Genomic DNA, 19970 nt, shown 5'->3' with positions numbered 1-19970 from the left:
GATCTTGCGACAGTGATTGGCATGGGTAGGACGGCGGCAACAAACTGTAATTTGGAGAGGGCATAAGAGTTGACGAAAAAGGCTCGCTGCAAACGATCGAGGTGTCGCATATTTTGGTTGCGCAGGAGTGCTTTTATCGCCTGAATTTTGGGTAGCCAATTTTTGTGAGACATGTCCAGTGGCCGGGCCGTGACGTAGAGACCAAGGTGTTTTCTAGTCTGTACACAGGGCAGCCAAGCGTCGCCTGTGAGCGGTCGTTCCTGACCAAGCGTTAAGACGGCGGATTTATTGACGTTTAACATTGCACCACTGTCTCTTTGGAATTCCTCAAGAATGCGCTTCGCTGCGGTGACATCGCGAACATCATTAAGGAGCACGCTGACATCGTCGGCGTATGCTTGGACCACAGACTTGACACCATAAAACTGGAATCCAGGTAGGCTATGATGTAGGCGGCGCAACAAGGGTTCCATGAGGATCGCATAAAGCGTCGTTGAGAGAGGGCAGCCTTGCTTGATACCCCGTGAGAGCTGGATGTACTCCGTCAATGTATTATTGATCAGGAACCGTGTACGTGTACCACTGATACAGTTGTTGATGAGGTGGATAAAATTAAGACTGAAGCCCATTGTTTCCATCACGCTACTGAGATAATGATAGTCAGCCCGATCGTAAGCCTTGTCAAAATCGAGAAATGCTATGGCCATTGGAGTGCGGGTGTCCCAGGTGAGGGAGACGAGATCCCGATACAGCGCCAAAATGGTGGACAGTGAGCGACCACGGATCGCACTCATTTGGTATGGTCCCAGAAGATCGGGTAACAGCTGCCGTAATCGGGCATTGAGGGCACGCGTCAGAAGTTTAAAGTCAGCATTGAGCAAAGTAATGGGCCGCAGATCTTTGGTGGTGGTCGGCGTCGGCGTCTTAGGTAGTAAAACAGTTAACCCCTCTGTGAAGGCTTGGGGCAGAGCAATCCCACGTAGTATTTCATTGTACATCTCCGTGAGTCCGTCCCCTAATATAGGCCAATATTTGACGTAAAACTCGACAGAGAGCCCGTCTGTGCCCGGAGATTTATTTCGTGGTGCGGCAAGCAGGGCATCCTTTAATTCTTCGTTGGTAAAGGGAGCGAGCAAGTCCCGATTGTGGTCGTCGGTAATGCGGTACGGTGGGTGTCCAGAGTGATACCATTCTCGCACTTTCTCATGTGGTACACCCGCACGGGTGTAAAGAGCGGCAAAGTGGTTGGCAACATGGTTTTTGATGTCGCGGAGGTGGGTATAAAAAGCACCGTCGGCATCTTGCAACTTATGAATAAGTTTCCTGCGCGCCGCATGTAACTGTTGGACGATATGGTGAACAGACGTCTGCTGTTGCGGCAAGTTGGTGAAGTCACGGGCACGAATCTGGTGGCCGATAGCGTTCCGTCCCATCAAGGATGTAATTTTCGCTTGGAGTCTGCGTACGTGCATGATGTTATTAGGCACCTGATGATAATCCCGGTACAATTCTCGTAGGGCGCAGAAATAGAACTCAGTGATTTCCTTCTCACCGCGCGCGCGAATCCTGGCGTGGTGTTTGAGGCAAGTGATGAGTTTCCTCTTTGCATAAAGCGTCCACCAATCAATCCACGTGGGGTACGTGGGCCTGCGTGATGTTACGGAATGCCAAACTGACCGTATCTCACGCTCTAAAGTGGCGTCTTGTAAGAGGCGACAGTTGAGTTGCCATCGTCCGAAGCCTCTGTAAACCTTCTGCGGTGAGTGATTAAAGACGGTGTGGTAAGCGATATGGTCACTGAAATTAACGGGCCAATATTCGCAAGTGCCCACGTCGGCTAAAAGACCGCGGTGCACATATATGCGATCTAACCTGCTGGAAGACGTCGGCGTAAAGTGAGTAAAGGCAACTTCATTTGGGTGTAAGGTCTCCCACGTGTCGACTAACTGCAATTCTGTGACCAGTGTCAGCAGTTCCTGACTGAAGTTAAAATTCGGCGTTTGATCGGAGCGGCGCAAAACGCAGTTAAAGTCACCACCCATAATAATAGGCAGGCGCAAGTCGGTGATTAAAGTCGCTATCTCTCCAGTATAAAACTCCCTCCTCGCCGCTCGCGCGCTGGAACCGGAAGGGGCGTACACATTAAGAAGGAGTACATCATGGAACTGGGCGGCAATGCCTCGTCCGGTAGGTAACATGGACAAACAAGAACATTCAATGCCTTCCCGATACAGAATGATGGTACCGGCCTCCGTTCCTATATTAACAATGGCGTCATAACCGGGGACGTCGGCTAGGAGTGGAGTCAGTGCTTCCTGTACAAACAGAATATCTATATCAGCGGCCCGTAAATACTGTCGAAGGCTGTGGATTTTTGCTTGAGAGACAATGCGGTTGACATTCATAGTAGCAATCTTATAGGATTGGCGTGAACGGAGCGATATGGGACGACTGGTCATCTTCAGATGGAAACAGGTAAGATTTTCATCTCTTCAGCAGTCGTCCGCTTCGGAGGTCGAATAAGTCTAGACGTCGCCGTCCGTGGAAGGACTCAGTCGCGCTTGAGACACGGAGCTATTCGGACGTGCTGAGAGCGCTGTTCACCGGTGTGTTTACGAGTTGTGATATTGTGTTGTTTCTACTTTCTGTTGGACGTGCAGTGATTGTTTTCCGTTAATTGTGGTGAAGTTTCTACCCCTTCTCGCTGTTATTATTTAGCGGCCTTGACCGCTTGTAAATTTCTGCTATGGCCAGGTTATTTCCCAGGAAAAGTACCCTCCGCTTTGAATTTGAAAAGTCAACCCGTCACGTACAACCGACGTCACTGGAAATTCATGATTGGATAGTGGACGTTATTGGTATCAATTCTGATCAGGTGCACACTGCGTATTACGACATGGAGCAGTATTGTTTTTTTGTCAAATTACTGAACCCTGTGTTGCTGGATAAGATACTCCTGAAGCATGGCGGGCGAGTTGAGTTCCGACATCGGGATAACTCTGTAAGTACCGTTACCGTTACTAATGCCGATGTAGAATATAAAAATGTACGTATTTTTAATCTGCCCCCGGAAGTTGAAAATTGTTATTTGAAAGATGTGCTAAGCAAGTATGGGGATGTCAAACAGATTCGTAATGAACGCTGGTCTAGCCAGCATCGCCTGCAGTGTTTCAGTGGTGTTCGGTCAGTAGATATGCATGTGAAGGTCAATATTCCTTCCCATATTATGGTTTGCGAATACAGGGTTCAAGTTACGTACTCTGGTCAAACTTTGACGTGTCACATCTGCAATGAGAGTGGCCACATGCGTCAAGGTTGTGCCAAACGAGTTTTCGTCTTAAAAAATTCCTTACAGCAACGGAAACGGTTAACGCTCGCGGAGATTATTACCGATAATCAAGCGGCAGAAAGTGCTACAGCCGGTGGTGCATCTGCGTTGCATGAACCGGAAGTCGTGCGCATTGAGGAATTTCCAACCCTGCCTCGGAAAATTACGGACGAACCGACACTTGCGACCGGAGACACTGCTACCAACAAACGACGTAGGACTTGTGACGGTAGTAGTTCTGAGGACGAAGCCCACAGTACACCAGAATCAAAGAGACAAGACTCGCAGGAACGTAGATCTGATACTAAGTTCTTAAAAGGTCCCGTTCTAGTAGACGATTTTTCCTCTGGCATGTCACATAGTGACATTTCAGCTGCTGTCGCGGCGTCGCAGGGTACGGATGGTCGGCCCTCCGACCAACCACAGCACCAGGTTCCGGTGGACCGACCGACATGTGAACAGCAGGTCGCTGCAGGGGCTCACCACGGCGTAGACAGTTGTGATAGTAAACAGACCACACCTTTGGATGAGGATGCCGGACAGCCAACGGCGGCGGCTCGCGACACGGCAACACAACAGGAATGTTGTCATAACACGGAACGCGAACATAAACAGCAGTCGGTGTCGGAAACTGTCAACAAACCACTTCATGTGGAGTTTGATGACAAACGTGTTGATAGCGAAAGTACTTCCGCAGCTGGTTTGCCGCCGGAGGACACGCCGCGAGTGATTCCGGCCGTAGTGTCGGGACCGTCGTCGGCCGTTGACATTCCCCACAACCCGCCCACGCCGCCGTCTGCCGAGATGGCTCATAGTGGGCGCCGCAGGAACAGAATCCAACCAAATGTGAACGTTGTCCGAAAGAAAACTAAGAATAAAGATGCCGGGGGCCAACACAACGAGCATGACTTGGCTTTACAACCGGATACACAAATGGAATGGCATGACGATCCGACCGTTGGCGATGATTAACTCATCCCCCTTCCTGCATAGGTCTCAGTATGTCACAGGCTTATAAAATAACAACGTTAAATGTTAACAAGATCCGATCCGACGTCAAAGTACGTGCTCTACAACAATATCTTTACGAGTCGGATACAGACGTCGCCCTTTTACAAGAGGTGGCCTTGCAGCAAATAAACCTTACCGGTTTTGTTGCAATAATCAATTCTTCCCCGGAAACGAACCTGGGGACTGCCGTCTTAATTAGGGAAGGTATTCCAGTTGCCAACATTGAAAGATTAGAATCCGGTCGAGGACTGAGTGTCAATATTTTTGGCGTTACTGTTATTAATTTGTACGCGCCTTCCGGGAGTACTCGTAGAGCTGACAGAGCACGCTTTTATACGGAAGATATCATTTATTTACTGCGGAACAATCCTACGCAGCTGATCATTGGAGGTGATTTTAATTGTGTATTGTCCAGAAAAGATCAGACACCGAATTTTAATTATTCACCTGATTTAAACCGTCTTGTTTATGATCTTAAACTCAAGGACGCCTGGGAAGCTCGGTACCCTACTTTAGTGAGGTACACGCACATCGTTGGAAACTCCTGTAGCAGGATCGACAGGATTTATGTGCCTGATAATTTAACAACTAACTTATTAAATGTCGAAACTATTCCTACCAGCTTCTCAGACCACAGTGGCGTGGTTGCGTGTATCAACTTACAACAACAGCCCACGCGCTGGTTTAAAAATCAGTGGCATCTTAATCTTGCATTATTAACCGACTCAGATCTGGAGGAGGCCGTAAGGCGTGCTTGGGACCAGTGCCTCCGCACTATTCATGCCTTCCCTAGCGTTATAGCATGGTGGACCTATAAAGCGAAGCCCAAACTGCGCAGGGTTCTTATGTCCTTTGGTATTGAACGGGCTACTGGAATTCGCAGGACAATGGAATTTTATTACTCCGTATTAAGAGATTTGTATGACAGAGCGGATGCCACGGCTACTAGAATAGGGGAAATTCAGAGAATCAAAGCTAAATTAATCAGTCTGAAACGGGAGCAGTTAGAAGGACTAAAGGTTCGATCCAAAGTTAAATCAGTACGCGCAGACGAAATGGTGGCCTTGTATCACCTTGTCAAGCACGCGAAGAATAGAAGGAGGGCTTTCATTGATGAACTTAAACTCGAAGATGGCACGACGGTCACAAATCAACGCGATATCGTCAGAGAACTTTACAGCTACTTTGTCAGGACTTATACTTCCAACGCTCCCCATGCAGACAGCGCTTCTCAACTCCTTGAAGTTCTTTCTTCGAGGATAACTGCAGACGAAAGTGACAGTCTTTCTTCGGTTTTCAGTCACGAAGACGTTTTCGACATCATCCGCAGTTCCCCTACTAACAAGTCCCCTGGGCCTGACGGTCTTCCCATTGAATTTTATAAAAAGTTCTGGCACATACTAGGAGAGAAGATCACAGACATGGTGAACGAGGTCTTGCAGGGGCAGTCTGTTCCAGGAGAGTTTAAGGAATGTAAAATTGTTCTCCTCCCTAAGACCAGAGGTGGAAAATCTGTAACCAATCTTCGGCCGATATCACTACTGAATTCCGATTACAAGATTGTAGCCCGTGCAGTTAAGATGAGGCTTCTGCCGCTCACTTCCAACCTACTTTGCAAACAGCAAACATGTGCTTTTCGGCGGACTATCCTGCAAACGGTCGCCTTTTATAGGGATATTATTGCGCTAGCTGAAGCCAGCAACGTAAGATGTGGTCTGCTCTTTCTTGATTTTTTTAAGGCATTTGATCTTGTCAATCACACGTACCTACTAGAGACACTGCGGCGCTTGGGCTTCTTACCGTCCGCGATCGCAATGATAAAGAATGTGGCCATCGGAATCACTGCAAAAATTTCAGTAAATTCGCAACTCACGCAACGGCTCCTAATCGACAGAGGTGTCCCTCAGGGCAGCCCGTTGTCGATGTTGCTGTTCGTCATTTCGCTCGAGCCGCTCCTCACGCACCTGCAGGCGAAGCTTAGTGGTTTAACGATCTCAGGAGTGAAGTCCGTAACAGGAGCCTATGCGGATGATGTTGGGATTGTTATCAGAGATCAGTCTGACGTCACTGAGCTTGAAGCTGTCCTCAAGACCTACTGTCAGGCGTCTGGAGCACACATAAATGAACAGAAAAGCAAGTTTTTAAATCTGCGAGGCCTTGATCGTCTTCCAATTTCATGTGCCACACACGTCAGTGAACTTAAAGCTCTAGGGATAGTGTTGAAGGCGTCAACATTAAACATGACGGCAGCGAACTGGAGGGATGTGGCTCACAAAATCAACGGTGCAGTAATTGACAACTACCACAGAAGTCTGAACCAATTTGACAGAATTACATTGATTAATACGTGTGTTTTATCTAAGGCCTTCTACACGGCGCAGGTTCTTCCTCTTCCTGCAGGAATGGCTCAAAATATCATGTCAAAAGTTACGAAATTTCTATGGAAAGGCGAGATCTTTCGTGTATCTGCACGAACAGCAGCGCTACACCCTACGCATGGAGGGATGGGATTGGTTGACATACGGCGCAAAGCACTGGCTCTGTACGTGTCACGTACGGCGGAAATCATACAGAAGGAACCTCATGGTCTTACGGCACAGTTATTTCATGCTGTCCGGCCACACAGTCTTGAACCTCCGCTGAATGTTCAACCTATTTGTTACCGGCTTAAGCATATCAGAGAGTATTATCTCGAGTATAGCTACCTTAGTCACCAGTTACGGCAAACTCAGTCTTTAACGGCAAAAGCCATTTTGGCGGAAAGGAGGGAACACGAAAGCCAGAATCCGATTGTTAACAAATATAGTGGAGTAAAATGGGGTACAGTATGGCGAAACGTTGGTTCCACTGTTTTGAGCTCGGATGCTCGTACTGCGTGGTACAAAGCAGTCAATAATATAATAAGTACCAATGAGCGACTCCACCGGATAGGACTGAGTGCTACCGACCTCTGTCTTCACTGCGACCTCCTAGATACCGTGCTGCACAGGTGCACCTGTGGGGAACGTCTCCACAACTGGAACTGGATTCAGCAACAAGTCGCACTTATCACTCGCAGTGTTCCCGGCAATATCCAGGCGATGATGATCTATCGACCTGATTTTAAGTTTTACCCACAGACGAAAAATAACGCTGTGAGCTGGTTACTGGGTAATTATTCTAGTTATATCTTTAACAAACTTGGCGATGATGATCCTGTCCAATTCAAAATGCATATGGCAATCTAATTTCACAAAACACTTCAATACAAGAATCATGGCAAGAACTTTGGAAATATGCTCAAAATTGTCTTCGAGAAAATGGGAATAGGGTAGTGTGCCGGGTATGTCGGGGTGAATTGGGACACGGAGCACCTGTAGTGCCGCGAAGAGGCCCCACTGCTTCTGCGTCGTGTCCTGACTTCAGCCACTGCGCCTCGGTACCTCCCTCCAACGATGAACATGGATCAGCAGAATACACTTGGATCCGAGATGAGACACAATAATGTTTTTTCTTTCTTCTTGAAAAAATTGTTCACGGTGCTCCCCAAAGGAGGGGATTTGTTTATTTTTTCTTTAAAAAAAAATAATAAAGAAAAAAAATACAAAAAAAATTTTCAAAAAAGTAAACGTAAAGAAAAATTAACAAACACTTTAAAAACAATTGCAAACATAAAACATAGAACAAGTATAGGACAATTATCACCAAATAATGGGAAAATATTAAACAAAAAAGTAAAAAAAAAAAAACAGCGGTCTAAGGCGCTGGTTAAAAAAAAAAAACAAAAAAAAATGGATAAAGTATCGGTCTCCTAAACCGGGGATTAAAAAAAATAAAAAAAAAATGGATAAGGCGTCGGACTTCGGATCCGAAGATTGCAGGTTCGAATCCTGTCACGGTCGAGTTTTTCCAGTTCTGCAAAAGATGCATGCTGTTTTACTGTGTTGTTTGAGTACTACAAAACTAGTTGAAAGTTGCTGCTGTCCGCTTCCTGGCTGCAAACCGGCGTCTACCTGAAGCTCAAGCAAGACAAGGGTGATCTGTAGCGAAATTTTCGGCACAGTGCCGTTCAGGAGAGTTTTTGTTGGAACTACTGCGTCTGATTCAGGGCCCAAGAGCTACGCCACAGGCGTGTGCGCACAGTCGAGCATGTGTGTTGAATAATGGTGCTGATAGCCACGTATCATTTGAAGCAGATTTGATGCCTTTCGGAGACAATTTTTCATTGAATAGGATTGTAGCTCATTTGTGGCAGCAGGAAATAAGCTGTAGTCAAAAAGATAAAGAAAAAAATAAAAAAAGTGGTAGAGTGTCTGCTTCGCATGCAGAAAGTCCTGGGTTCAAATCCCAGCTCCTCCAATTTTTGTTTCTCCGTGCAGCAGTACATGAAAACTTTTGCCTATCACCATATTCTATAAAATTCAGTGTACAAGATTCTTCCCCCAAGCAAGTGGATTTCGTACAGTTCGACCGCATGGCGGGAGGACGATGACCTGCAAGAGCCTGGGCTGCGATCCCCCCATTGAAATGTTGCTCCAAAGCCTTCGGTATGGCGTGCGGAGTGCATCTGAAACATGTTATTTGCAACTCACCGCGACAACCGTCATTTGTTTTTTCGAGATACTGAAAAATGAAGGGGGCACCCGGGATTGAACCGGGGACCTCTCGATCTGCAGTCGAATGCTCTACGACTGAGCTATACCCCCTTTCTCGATCTTTCTATTCCCATAACTTAAGGAAAAATATTATACTCTGCCTGGCTAAAGACGTCTAATCGAGCAAAATATTGCGTAATCATTATCTCTCAGTTATATATTAGCGTTAAACGATATAAATATCAAAAATACTAGACAGTTCGCGCCTGGAGAAAGTGCGCGTCCGCGCCTTCACTTTACTGTCAGAACGCGAAAATTGCACTAGTAGCTTTTTTCAAGCAAGTTCTGTTCGTCCGTTCTCTGTAATCGTTTGGTATCTGATTAAACTGACATACTCGCCTATGACTTTCGTAAACGAAAATTTCACTGTGACCCCGACGTGATTTGAACACGCAACCTTCTGATCTGGAGTCAGACGCGCTACCGTTGCGCCACGGAGTCGACGCTGCTTAGGTCTTGTCATGAATAGGTTCCTCGAACACTTACTGTACCGTTCAAACCTAAGAAATAATGACAGTAGGAACCACGAGAGACTCGTCGCAGATGTAGTTGCTCTGGCGGGGGTGTAACTCAGTGGTAGAGTGTCTGCTTCGCATGCAGAAAGTCCTGGGTTCAAATCCCAGCTCCTCCAATTTTTGTTTCTCCGTGCAGCAGTACATGAAAACTTTTGCCTATCACCATATTCTATAAAATTCAGTGTACAAGATTCTTCCCCCAAGCAAGTGGATTTCGTACAGTTCGACCGCATGGCGGGAGGACGATGACCTGCAAGAGCCTGGGCTGCGATCCCCCCATTGAAATGTTGCTCCAAAGCCTTCGGTATGGCGTGCGGAGTGCATCTGAAACATGTTATTTGCAACTCACCGCGACAACCGTCATTTGTTTTTTCGAGATACTGAAAAATGAAGGGGGCACCCGGGATTGAACCGGGGACCTCTCGATCTGCAGTCGAATGCTCTACGACTGAGCTATACCCCCTTTCTCGATCTTTCTATTCCCATAACTTAAGGAAAAATATTATACTCTGCCTGGCTAAAGACGTCTAATCGAGCAAAATATTGCGTAATCATTATCTCTCAGTTATATATTAGCGTTAAACGATATAAATATCAAAAATACTAGACAGTTCGCGCCTGGAGAAAGTGCGAGTCGGCGCCTTCACTTTACTGTCAGAACGCGAAAATTGCACTAGTAGCTTTTTTCAAGCAAGTTCTGTTCGTCCGTTCTCTGTAATCGTTTGGTATCTGATTAAACTGACATACTCGCCTATGGCTTTCGTAAACGAAAATTTCACTGTGACCCCGACGTGATTTGAACACGCAACCTTCTGATCTGGAGTCACACGCGCTACCGTTGCGCCACGGAGTCGACGCTGCTTAGGTCTTGTCTTGAATAGGTTCCTCGAACACTTACTGTACCGTTCAAACCTAAGAAATAATGACAGTAGGATCCACGAGAGACTCGTCGCAGATGTAGTTGCTCTGGCGGGGGTGTAACTCAGTGGTAGAGTGTCTGCTTCGCATGCAGAAAGTCCTGGGTTCAAATCCCAGCTCCTCCAATTTTTGTTTCTCCGTGCAGCAGTACATGAAAACTTTTGCCTATCACCATATTCTATAAAATTCAGTGTACAAGATTCTTCCCCCAAGCAAGTGGATTTCGTACAGTTCGACCGCATGGCGGGAGGACGATGACCTGCAAGAGCCTGGGCTGCGATCCCCCCATTGAAATGTTGCTCCAAAGCCTTCGGTATGGCGTGCGGAGTGCATCTGAAACATGTTATTTGCAACTCACCGCGACAACCGTCATTTGTTTTTTCGAGATACCGAAAAATGAAGGGGGCACCCGGGATTGAACCGGGGACCTCTCGATCTGCAGTCGAATGCTCTACGACTGAGCTATACCCCCTTTCTCGATCTTTCTATTCCCATAACTTAAGGAAAAATATTATACTCTGCCTGGCTAAAGACGTCTAATCGAGCAAAATATTGCGTAATCATTATCTCTCAGTTATATATTAGCGTTAAACGATATAAATATCAAAAATACTAGACAGTTCGCGCCTGGAGAAAGTGCGAGTCGGCGCCTTCACTTTACTGTCAGAACGCGAAAATTGCACTAGTAGCTTTTTTCAAGCAAGTTCTGTTCGTCCGTTCTCTGTAATCGTTTGGTATCTGATTAAACTGACATACTCGCCTATGGCTTTCGTAAACGAAAATTTCACTGTGACCCCGACGTGATTTGAACACGCAACCTTCTGATCTGGAGTCACACGCGCTACCGTTGCGCCACGGAGTCGACGCTGCTTAGGTCTTGTCATGAATAGGTTCCTCGAACACTTACTGTACCGTTCAAACCTAAGAAATAATGACAGTAGGATCCACGAGAGATTCGTCGCAGATGTAGTTGCTCTGGCGGGGGTGTAACTCAGTGGTAGAGTGTCTGCTTCGCATGCAGAAAGTCCTGGGTTCAAATCCCAGCTCCTCCAATTTTTGTTTCTCCGTGCAGCAGTACATGAAAACTTTTGCCTATCACCATATTCTATAAAATTCAGTGTACAAGATTCTTCCCCCAAGCAAGTGGATTTCGTACAGTTCGACCGCATGGCGGGAGGACGATGACCTGCAAGAGCCTGGGCTGCGATCCCCCCATTGAAATGTTGCTCCAAAGCCTTCGGTATGGCGTGCGGAGTGCATCTGAAACATGTTATTTGCAACTCACCGCGACAACCGTCATTTGTTTTTTCGAGATACTGAAAAATGAAGGGGGCACCCGGGATTGAACCGGGGACCTCTCGATCTGCAGTCGAATGCTCTACGACTGAGCTATACCCCCTTTCTCGATCTTTCTATTCCCATAACTTAAGGAAAAATATTATACTCTGCCTGGCTAAAGACGTCTAATCGAGCAAAATATTGCGTAATCATTATCTCTCAGTTATATATTAGCGTTAAACGATATAAATATCAAAAATACTAGACAGTTCGCGCCTGGAGAAAGTGCGAGTCGGCGCCTTCACTTTACTGTCAGAACGCGAAAATTGCACTAGTAGCTTTTTTCAAGCAAGTTCTGTTCGTCCGTTCTCTGTAATCGTTTGGTATCTGATTAAACTGACATACTCGCCTATGGCTTTCGTAAACGAAAATTTCACTGTGACCCCGACGTGATTTGAACACGCAACCTTCTGATCTGGAGTCAGACGCGCTACCGTTGCGCCACGGAGTCGACGCTGCTGATGTCTTGTCATGAATAGGTTCCTCGAACACTTACTGTACCGTTCAAACCTAAGAAATAATGACAGTAGGATCCACGAGAGACTCGTCCCAGATGTAGTTGCTCTGGCGGGGGTGTAACTCAGTGGTAGAGTGTCTGCTTCGCATGCAGAAAGTCCTGGGTTCAAATCCCAGCTCCTCCAATTTTTGTTTCTCCGTGCAGCAGTACACGAAAACTTTTGCCTATCACCATATTCTATAAAATTCAGTGTACAAGATTCTTCCCCCAAGCAAGTGGATTTCGTACAGTTCGACCGCATGGCGGGAGGACGATGACCTGCAAGAGCCTGGGCTGCGATCCCCCCATTGAAATGTTGCTCCAAAGCCTTCGGTATGGCGTGCGGAGTGCATCTGAAACATGTTATTTGCAACTCACCGCGACAACCGTCATTTGTTTTTTCGAGATACTGAAAAATGAAGGGGGCACCCGGGATTGAACCGGGGACCTCTCGATCTGCAGTCGAATGCTCTACGACTGAGCTATACCCCCTTTCACGATCTTTCTATTCCCATAACTTAAGGAAAAATATTATACTCTGCCTGGCTAAAGACGTCTAATCGAGCAAAATATTGCGTAATCATTATCTCTCAGTTATATATTAGCGTTAAACGATATAAATATCAAAAATACTAGACAGTTCGCGCCTGGAGAAAGTGTGAGTCGGCGCCTACACTTTAATGTCAGAACGCGAAAATTGCACTAGTAGCTTTTTTCAAGCAAGTTCTGTTCGTCCGTTCTCTGTAATCGTTTGGTATCTGATTAAACTGACATACTCGCCTATGGCTTTCGTAAACGAAAATTTCACTCTGACCCCGACGTGATTTGAACACGCAACCTTCTGATCTGGAGTCAGACGCGCTACCGTTGCGCCACGGAGTCGACGCTGCTGAGGTCTTGTCATGAATTGGTTCCTCGAACACTTACTGTACCGTTCAAACCTAAGAAATAATGACAGTAGGATCCACGAGAGACTCGTCCCAGATGTAGTTGCTCTGGCGGGGGTGTAACTCAGTGGTAGAGTGTCTGCTTCGCATGCAGAAAGTCCTGCGTTCAAATCCCAGCTCCTCCAATTTTTTTTTCTCCGTGCAGCAGTACACGAAAACTTTTGCCTATCACCATATTCTATAAAATTCAGTGTACAAGATTCTTCCCCCAAGCAAGTGGATTTCGTACAGTTCGACCGCATGGCGGGAGGACGATGACCTGCAAGAGCCTGGGCTGCGATCCCCCCATTGAAATGTTGCTCCAAAGCCTTCGGTATGGCGTGCGGAGTGCATCTGAAACATGTTATTTGCAACTCACCGCGACAACCGTCATTTGTTTTTTCGAGATACTGAAAAATGAAGGGGGCACCCGGGATTGAACCGGGGACCTCTCGATCTGCAGTCGAATGCTCTACGACTTTTTTTTTTATTTTTTTTCATTGATGGGATGACCAGCGCTCTGCCACTTTTTTTCTCCTTTTCTGTTTTTTAGATGCCTTTTCCAGCATTTTTTTTGCCACTCTGTTTTTTTTTTTTTTTTTTTTTTTTTTTTTTTTTTTTTTTTTCCTTGAGGATAGGTCGGAATATCCGAATTCAGGAATCGGTGCCTGTTGCTGCCGAAGTGCTCTTATTGTTTAATCTGAAGGTCCGGTCGTTGACGAGGAACGGTATCAATGAAGAGTGGGGAGGTGTTATCCGACACCCTGCTTTTCAAAAATAATGGCGGTCATGTTTCCAAAATTTTTTTTGACGGCGGTGAACCGTTGCATTTGCCATTGTGCTGTTCGCATGTAAGTTTCAAAACTGACGAGATCGTCGTCGCCATTGTGGCAAATAACGTATGTCACATAGTGTCCCAGTAACCACATTACAGTGTTGTTCTTGGTCGCAGGATAATATGTGGTGTCTGGCCAGAGGAGGATATCGGTGGAGTGACTGGCTGCACTGCTGCGAGTTAAGAGACCCAAACGTTGTTGCACCCATTTCCAGTTAAGTAGATGGCCACCGCATGTAAATCTGTGGCGTAAGGTGTCGACCAGGCCACAACGCGCACATCGATCACTGTCGTGTAAGCCTATGCGGTGCAACCGTTCATTTGTGGGGATAACACCATTAACAACCTGATACCACGTGGATGCCACAACGGAAGTATGGATGGATAAACTGATGTTGTGCCAGACTACATTCCATTGGACACTTGGGTGTTTGATTTCCATGGGGTGGCGTATCATAGTTCGATGCCATCTGTCGAGCAGAACCTTTGTCGATAAATCCGACCTGTGAACAACGGCGCCCCCGATGTAACTTACTTCGAGATAATAGTACCGGACATGTTTTAGTTGAAAATTGATTTGTCCTACAGCAGTGGGTGGACGGAGATCTATAGGACGTAAAATTTGGAAGAGCCAATGAGTTACACTGAGTGGTTCCTTCCTCAACAACGTGGTAATGCGTTTGATGTACAAGGCCGTACACTTTCTGTCGATGTCTGGTAAACTGAGTCCTCCAGCCTTCCGCGGCAAGGTCAATGTGGTATATTTCGGTTTAAAAATGTTCCCTTTCCAGAGAAAATAGTTGGAGAGTTTCATAAGTCTCTTCGCCTGTAACTTTGGAATCGGAAAAATTTGGGCCATGTAGTAGGCTTTACTGAAAATGTAAGTGTCGAGGAGACGAATACGTTGAAGGAGGTTGACAGACCGCCAGTTGTTTTCGCGAATAGCGCCGTGCATAGAATCGGCGATCCGCCGCCAATTTTTGGCACACATTTTCAGTGGGCATCGATCGACAATCATACCTAAGGTGGTGTGGTTTTCCGCAGTTTGTGCCCACGGGACGGTTACGTTTGCCAATCCACGGATTTTGACGAATCGGCATTTATCTGTGTTAATTCGTGCTCCAGAGACACGGCAGTAGTCATCAATTTCGGATTTGAGGATGGGTATTTCTTCTTCGGCCCGTATTAAAACCCCAACATCATCGGCGTAAGCGCGAACCACAAAAGAATGACCGGTCGTGGTCAGGCCGGTCAGTTTGTCGTCGATGGAACGTAGTAAAGGTTCGAGCGCCAGCACGAACAAGAGCATGGAGAGGGGGCTCCCCTGCGGGACCCCTCTTTGAATCTCGATAGGCTGCGTGAGCTGTCCATTGACGCTAACCTTCGTCGTGACACCAGTTATCAGGTGTCGTATGACGGCACTAACGCTGTCATTGAATCCACAATGCTGCAGGAAACGCATGAGATAATCATGACTCACACGATCGAACGCTTTAGAAAAGTCAACAAATAAGAGTGCACAGTTCACGTTAGTCACCGATGCTATTGAAATAATGTCTCGATATTCTGAGAGGGGCGTCATAATGGACCGACCAGGGAAACAGGATTGATGATTGTGGACCACCTTTTTCACCACCGCCGTTAGTCTGCTATTTAGTGCTCTGGCAAAAGTTTTATAATCAAAATCTAGTAAAGTGATCGGACGATAATGATCAAGATTTTTCCGGTGTTTACGTTTGGGAACCAAGACAATCCTGCCTTCCTTGAGGTCTGCCGGCAAGGGAGTCCCGCGCATCACCTCGTTGAGGACTGATGTAAAGGCTTGTCCAATGAGAGGCCAGAAGCGCACATAGAATTCTTTCGGCAGCCCATCAGGGCCGGGGGATTTTTGTGACGGGGAACCAGTGATCAGGTCCAGGACGTCATCCGCATCAAAATCTTGCAATATCGCGCAGTTATCGGCGTGCGTGACTTCTGAAGGTGGAGTACAGAAAGCCACAGTGTCAGCATTCCCACGGGTAGCACATTGCGAGTACAGGTGAGTAAAATATTCGGCAACGGCGCGAAGGATATCCCTCTGATGAGTGAGGAGGACCCCATCAGCGGTCTCAAGTTCCTCAATAAACGTTCTCTGGCGGTTCGCACGGTGCTTTATAAGGTGGTACAGGGACGTGACTTCGTCGTCCTGGAGCGACTTAGTTTGAGCTTTGGTCTGCAGCCCCGCAAGTTGTGTACGCTTTATGGCTAGTAGTTTGGCCTTGATTTTCTTGATCCCTTCCAAGTTCGTATTCGTTACGGTTACTTGCGTATACAACTCCCGCAATACCGTCTGGTAAAAATCGATGGTTCGTTTGGTATCCTGGGCTCGTTGCCAGCCATAATTTTTCAGAGTTTGTCTCATCCTCCGTTTGACTACCTCATTCCACCAGGCGATATTGGTAGCGTACCTACAACGTCGCTTGAGACAGTCCGTCCACGTCGCATGAATAACATCTTGTATGTAATTATCCGTCAGGAGAGAAACATTGAGGCTCCATTGATTCCGGAAGCGGTGAGTCCGTTGTCTGTCTAAACTGATCGTTACGGAAAGGGCACAATGGTCTGAAAAGCTAGCTGGAATGACATCCGTGTCGAGAACACGATGGCAGATATTCGCCGTGACGTACAACCGATCAAGGCGGCTGCATGCCGTCGAAGTAAAGTACGTAAATTTAACCTTAGTGGGGTTCTTGAGTTCCCATGCATCCTGCATTCGCAGATGACGTACCAGAACATGCAATTCCCGACAGTAATTGAAGTTCGGAGACTGATCTTTTCGATTGAGGACACAATTGAAGTCGCCACTAAGTATGAATTGTGATGGGTTCCGTCGCAACAAATAGATGATGTCTTCTTTGAAAAATTTGGCTCTGTCGGATTTGCGAGTTGAACCAGACGGTGCGTAGATGTTCACTATGGTGACGTCAAAAATTTGACATGCAATACCTCTACCACACTCGAGTATTTCAATACTTCGAACAGGGATGCCCTCGCGGAATAAAATGGCTGTGCCTGTGCTCGTGTCATTCGTTACATTTGCTATCGTATGAAAACCAGGGACGGTGAGACTTAAAATAGACACTTCCTGTAGGAGTACAACATCGGCTTCAGAGTCGTAGATAAACTGTCGCAACAACGCTGTTTTCAAAGCTGACGTGATCTTGTTAATATTAAGAGACAGAAATTTATATGCCTGGGTCGTGCCCATCGAAGGAGGAAGAAATCTGCATTGCATTAGCGGCCCAGTCCATCGCACTGTCAGACTGCGAATTCACAGTGCCAGGTTCGCGTCCAGATTCCGCGGCTCCTTTGTTCGGAGTCTTTCTTCGGGCTGCGGTGACATTTGGTTTGGGTTTAGTCTTCCGTCGTCCACCAGTCGGGAGTTCCATGGCAGAAGGTGGGGTGGGCGGATCATGACTGAAATCGGTAGTCGGAGTGCCGGCTTCCTCCACTGTAGCGAACTCGTGCGAAATCGCGGCGGCGGAAAGTAAGGTGTGTTTGTTTGTATCCACACGGTCTGTTGGTAAACAGTCTTCCGATCTCTCAGGTTGGTTGTGTTCAGTGACGGGCAGGTTGGTGTTTACAACGGTCGCCGGACCAACGTCCTCGTCGGGTGTCTGTAGAGCCGACATCGGACGGTCGTCCTCTTGTTGTGCATCCAAGTCGTGTTGTGGCGGGCCGGCCGGCGGCGTCACAACAGTCAGCTGTAAACACTGGTCGGCACTGGTGTTGAGCGACGCCGCCGGGGAAGCAGCGGCGTCGGAGCCCTCATCTATGCTGTCCACGGCAAGAGTTTCCTGCGAGGGAGGGTTCGCGTCCGTGACAGATATCTGGTCGTTGGCCGACAACTCTTCATCAGGTCCACTATCGTCACAGGTACGGCGTCGTTTGTTACCGACTGATAACGTTGTGCTGACAGCAAGTGGAAGCTTCTCGCTCTTTTGTGCTAAAGGCGGGAAGGACTCGTTGCTAAGATCAGGTTCAACGGCCTCTGAGGTACTGGGTTGCAAAGTTGTCTCCCCCAATTTCTGATGTTGGGTCATAATATCAGCTAGTGTCAACCTCTGGCGTTTTTGTAAGGAGTTTTTAAGCACGAAAACGCGCCGAGGACAATCACTGCGTAAATGACCGCTCTCGTTACAAATATAACAAGTTTCTACTTGCCCACTATAAACGACATGTGCTTTATAACCACAGACCACGATATTCGAGGGAATATTAACTTTAATGCTCATATCGACAGAACGAACCCCACTGTAGCATTGCAATTTGTGTTGGCTAGACCATTTTTCCATTCTGATTTGTCGAATATCACCGTATTTTGCAAGAGCATCCTTCAAAAGGTAATTGTCAACTTCTGGCGGCAAATTGAATACCCGAACCTGTTTATATTCTACATCGGCATTGGTGATTATCACGGTACTCACCGACTGGTCTCGATGATGGAATTCCGCCTTTCCTCCAGTTTTCTGCAAGATTTTCTCCAGTTGTAACGGAGTGAGGAACTTGACAAAGAAACAGTAATCCGCCATATCATAGTACGCTGTGTGAACCTGGTCGGAAGTTATCCCAATTATATCCACAATCCACTCATGAATTTCCAGGGAGCTTGGTTGCACACGACGCGTTGCCTTGTCAAACTCAAAACATAACGTATTCTTTCGGGGAACCGATTTAGCCATAACTGTAACGATAAGCGGCCGAAACCGCTAGTAAGAAAAACAAGACGACGAGAATAGACAAAAACTCAAAATTTCACGAGAAAACGCACAATCACAGTCACAAGAAACGATGAAAACACGGCGTGCGGCGCTACGACGGTACGGAAGTTGAGGCACGTCCGATCGCTGTCGCGGCTCAAGCGGAACTGCAAGTCAGACGCGCTACCGTTGCGCCACGGAGTCGACGCTGCTGAGGTCTTGTCATGAATAGGTTCCTCGAACACTTACTGTACCGTTCAAACCTAAGAAATAATGACAGTAGGATCCACGAGAGACTCGTCCCAGATGTAGTTGCTCTGGCGGGGGTGTAACTCAGTGGTAGAGTGTCTGCTTCGCATGCAGAAAGTCCTGGGTTCAAATCCCAGCTCCTCCAATTTTTGTTTCTCCGTGCAGCAGTACATGAAAACTTTTGCCTATCACCATATTCTATAAAATTCAGTGTACAAGATTCTTCCCCCAAGCAAGTGGATTTCGTACAGTTCGACCGCATGGCGGGAGGACGATGACCTGCAAGAGCCTGGGCTGCGATCCCCCCATTGAAATGTTGCTCCAAAGCCTTCGGTATGACGTGCGGAGTGCATCTGAAACATGTTATTTGCAACTCACCGCGACAACCGTCATTTGTTTTTTCGAGATACTGAAAAATGAAGGGGGCACCCGGGATTGAACCGGGGACCTCTCGATCTGCAGTCGAATGCTCTACGACTGAGCTATACCCCCTTTCACGAGCTTTCTATTCCCATAACTTAAGGAAAAATATTATACTCTGCCTGGCTAAAGACGTCTAATCGAGCAAAATATTGCGTAATCATTATCTCTCAGTTATATATTAGCGTTAAACGATATAAATATCAAAAATACTAGACAGTTCGCGCCTGGAGAAAGTGCGAGTCGGCGCCTTCACTTTAATGTCAGAACGCGAAAATTGCACTAGTAGCTTTTTTCAAGCAAGTTCTGTTCGTCCGTTCTCTGTAATCGTTTGGTATCTGATTAAACTGACATACTCGCCTATGGCTTTCGTAAACGAAAATTTCACTGTCACCCCGACGTGATTTGAACACGCAACCTTCTGATCTGGAGTCAGACGCGCTACCGTTGCGCCACGGAGTCGACGCTGCTTAGGTCTTGTCATGAATAGGTTCCTCGAACACTTACTGTACCGATCAAACCTAAGAAATAATGACAGTAGGATCCACGAGAGACTCGTCC

The 19970-nt window shown here is 46.9% G+C and overlaps 18 non-coding genes across 18 annotated transcripts; 6 read left to right on the top strand and 12 right to left on the bottom strand.

Annotated features, from left to right (window-relative positions):
* Positions 1-8952: 8952 nt before the first annotated feature.
* Positions 8953-9024, bottom strand: Trnac-gca (transfer RNA cysteine (anticodon GCA)). Its single transcript has one exon. It is a non-coding gene; the product is annotated as a tRNA-Cys (tRNA).
* A 318-nt stretch (positions 9025-9342) lies between these two features.
* Positions 9343-9414, bottom strand: Trnaw-cca (transfer RNA tryptophan (anticodon CCA)). The gene has a single exon. It is a non-coding gene; the product is annotated as a tRNA-Trp (tRNA).
* A 118-nt stretch (positions 9415-9532) lies between these two features.
* Trnaa-cgc (transfer RNA alanine (anticodon CGC)) lies at positions 9533-9604 on the top strand. The gene has a single exon. It is a non-coding gene; the product is annotated as a tRNA-Ala (tRNA).
* A 275-nt stretch (positions 9605-9879) lies between these two features.
* On the bottom strand, positions 9880-9951 carry Trnac-gca (transfer RNA cysteine (anticodon GCA)). The gene has a single exon. It is a non-coding gene; the product is annotated as a tRNA-Cys (tRNA).
* Positions 9952-10269: 318 nt separating this feature from the next.
* On the bottom strand, positions 10270-10341 carry Trnaw-cca (transfer RNA tryptophan (anticodon CCA)). The gene has a single exon. It is a non-coding gene; the product is annotated as a tRNA-Trp (tRNA).
* Positions 10342-10459: 118 nt separating this feature from the next.
* Trnaa-cgc (transfer RNA alanine (anticodon CGC)) lies at positions 10460-10531 on the top strand. Its single transcript has one exon. It is a non-coding gene; the product is annotated as a tRNA-Ala (tRNA).
* Positions 10532-10806: 275 nt separating this feature from the next.
* Trnac-gca (transfer RNA cysteine (anticodon GCA)) lies at positions 10807-10878 on the bottom strand. The gene has a single exon. It is a non-coding gene; the product is annotated as a tRNA-Cys (tRNA).
* Positions 10879-11196: 318 nt separating this feature from the next.
* On the bottom strand, positions 11197-11268 carry Trnaw-cca (transfer RNA tryptophan (anticodon CCA)). The gene has a single exon. It is a non-coding gene; the product is annotated as a tRNA-Trp (tRNA).
* Positions 11269-11386: 118 nt separating this feature from the next.
* Positions 11387-11458, top strand: Trnaa-cgc (transfer RNA alanine (anticodon CGC)). Its single transcript has one exon. It is a non-coding gene; the product is annotated as a tRNA-Ala (tRNA).
* A 275-nt stretch (positions 11459-11733) lies between these two features.
* On the bottom strand, positions 11734-11805 carry Trnac-gca (transfer RNA cysteine (anticodon GCA)). The gene has a single exon. It is a non-coding gene; the product is annotated as a tRNA-Cys (tRNA).
* A 318-nt stretch (positions 11806-12123) lies between these two features.
* On the bottom strand, positions 12124-12195 carry Trnaw-cca (transfer RNA tryptophan (anticodon CCA)). The gene has a single exon. It is a non-coding gene; the product is annotated as a tRNA-Trp (tRNA).
* Positions 12196-12313: 118 nt separating this feature from the next.
* Trnaa-cgc (transfer RNA alanine (anticodon CGC)) lies at positions 12314-12385 on the top strand. Its single transcript has one exon. It is a non-coding gene; the product is annotated as a tRNA-Ala (tRNA).
* Positions 12386-12660: 275 nt separating this feature from the next.
* On the bottom strand, positions 12661-12732 carry Trnac-gca (transfer RNA cysteine (anticodon GCA)). The gene has a single exon. It is a non-coding gene; the product is annotated as a tRNA-Cys (tRNA).
* Positions 12733-13050: 318 nt separating this feature from the next.
* Trnaw-cca (transfer RNA tryptophan (anticodon CCA)) lies at positions 13051-13122 on the bottom strand. The gene has a single exon. It is a non-coding gene; the product is annotated as a tRNA-Trp (tRNA).
* Positions 13123-13240: 118 nt separating this feature from the next.
* Positions 13241-13312, top strand: Trnaa-cgc (transfer RNA alanine (anticodon CGC)). The gene has a single exon. It is a non-coding gene; the product is annotated as a tRNA-Ala (tRNA).
* Positions 13313-19062: 5750 nt separating this feature from the next.
* Trnaa-cgc (transfer RNA alanine (anticodon CGC)) lies at positions 19063-19134 on the top strand. The gene has a single exon. It is a non-coding gene; the product is annotated as a tRNA-Ala (tRNA).
* Positions 19135-19409: 275 nt separating this feature from the next.
* Trnac-gca (transfer RNA cysteine (anticodon GCA)) lies at positions 19410-19481 on the bottom strand. Its single transcript has one exon. It is a non-coding gene; the product is annotated as a tRNA-Cys (tRNA).
* A 316-nt stretch (positions 19482-19797) lies between these two features.
* Trnaw-cca (transfer RNA tryptophan (anticodon CCA)) lies at positions 19798-19871 on the bottom strand. The gene has a single exon. It is a non-coding gene; the product is annotated as a tRNA-Trp (tRNA).
* Positions 19872-19970: the final 99 nt, after the last annotated feature.

This window comes from Schistocerca nitens, chromosome 4, assembly GCF_023898315.1.
Source record: "Schistocerca nitens isolate TAMUIC-IGC-003100 chromosome 4, iqSchNite1.1, whole genome shotgun sequence".
NCBI lineage: Eukaryota > Metazoa > Arthropoda > Insecta > Orthoptera > Acrididae > Schistocerca > Schistocerca nitens.
Note: the sequence above shows the minus strand (reverse complement) of the source record. Positions and strands in the feature narration are given on the sequence as shown.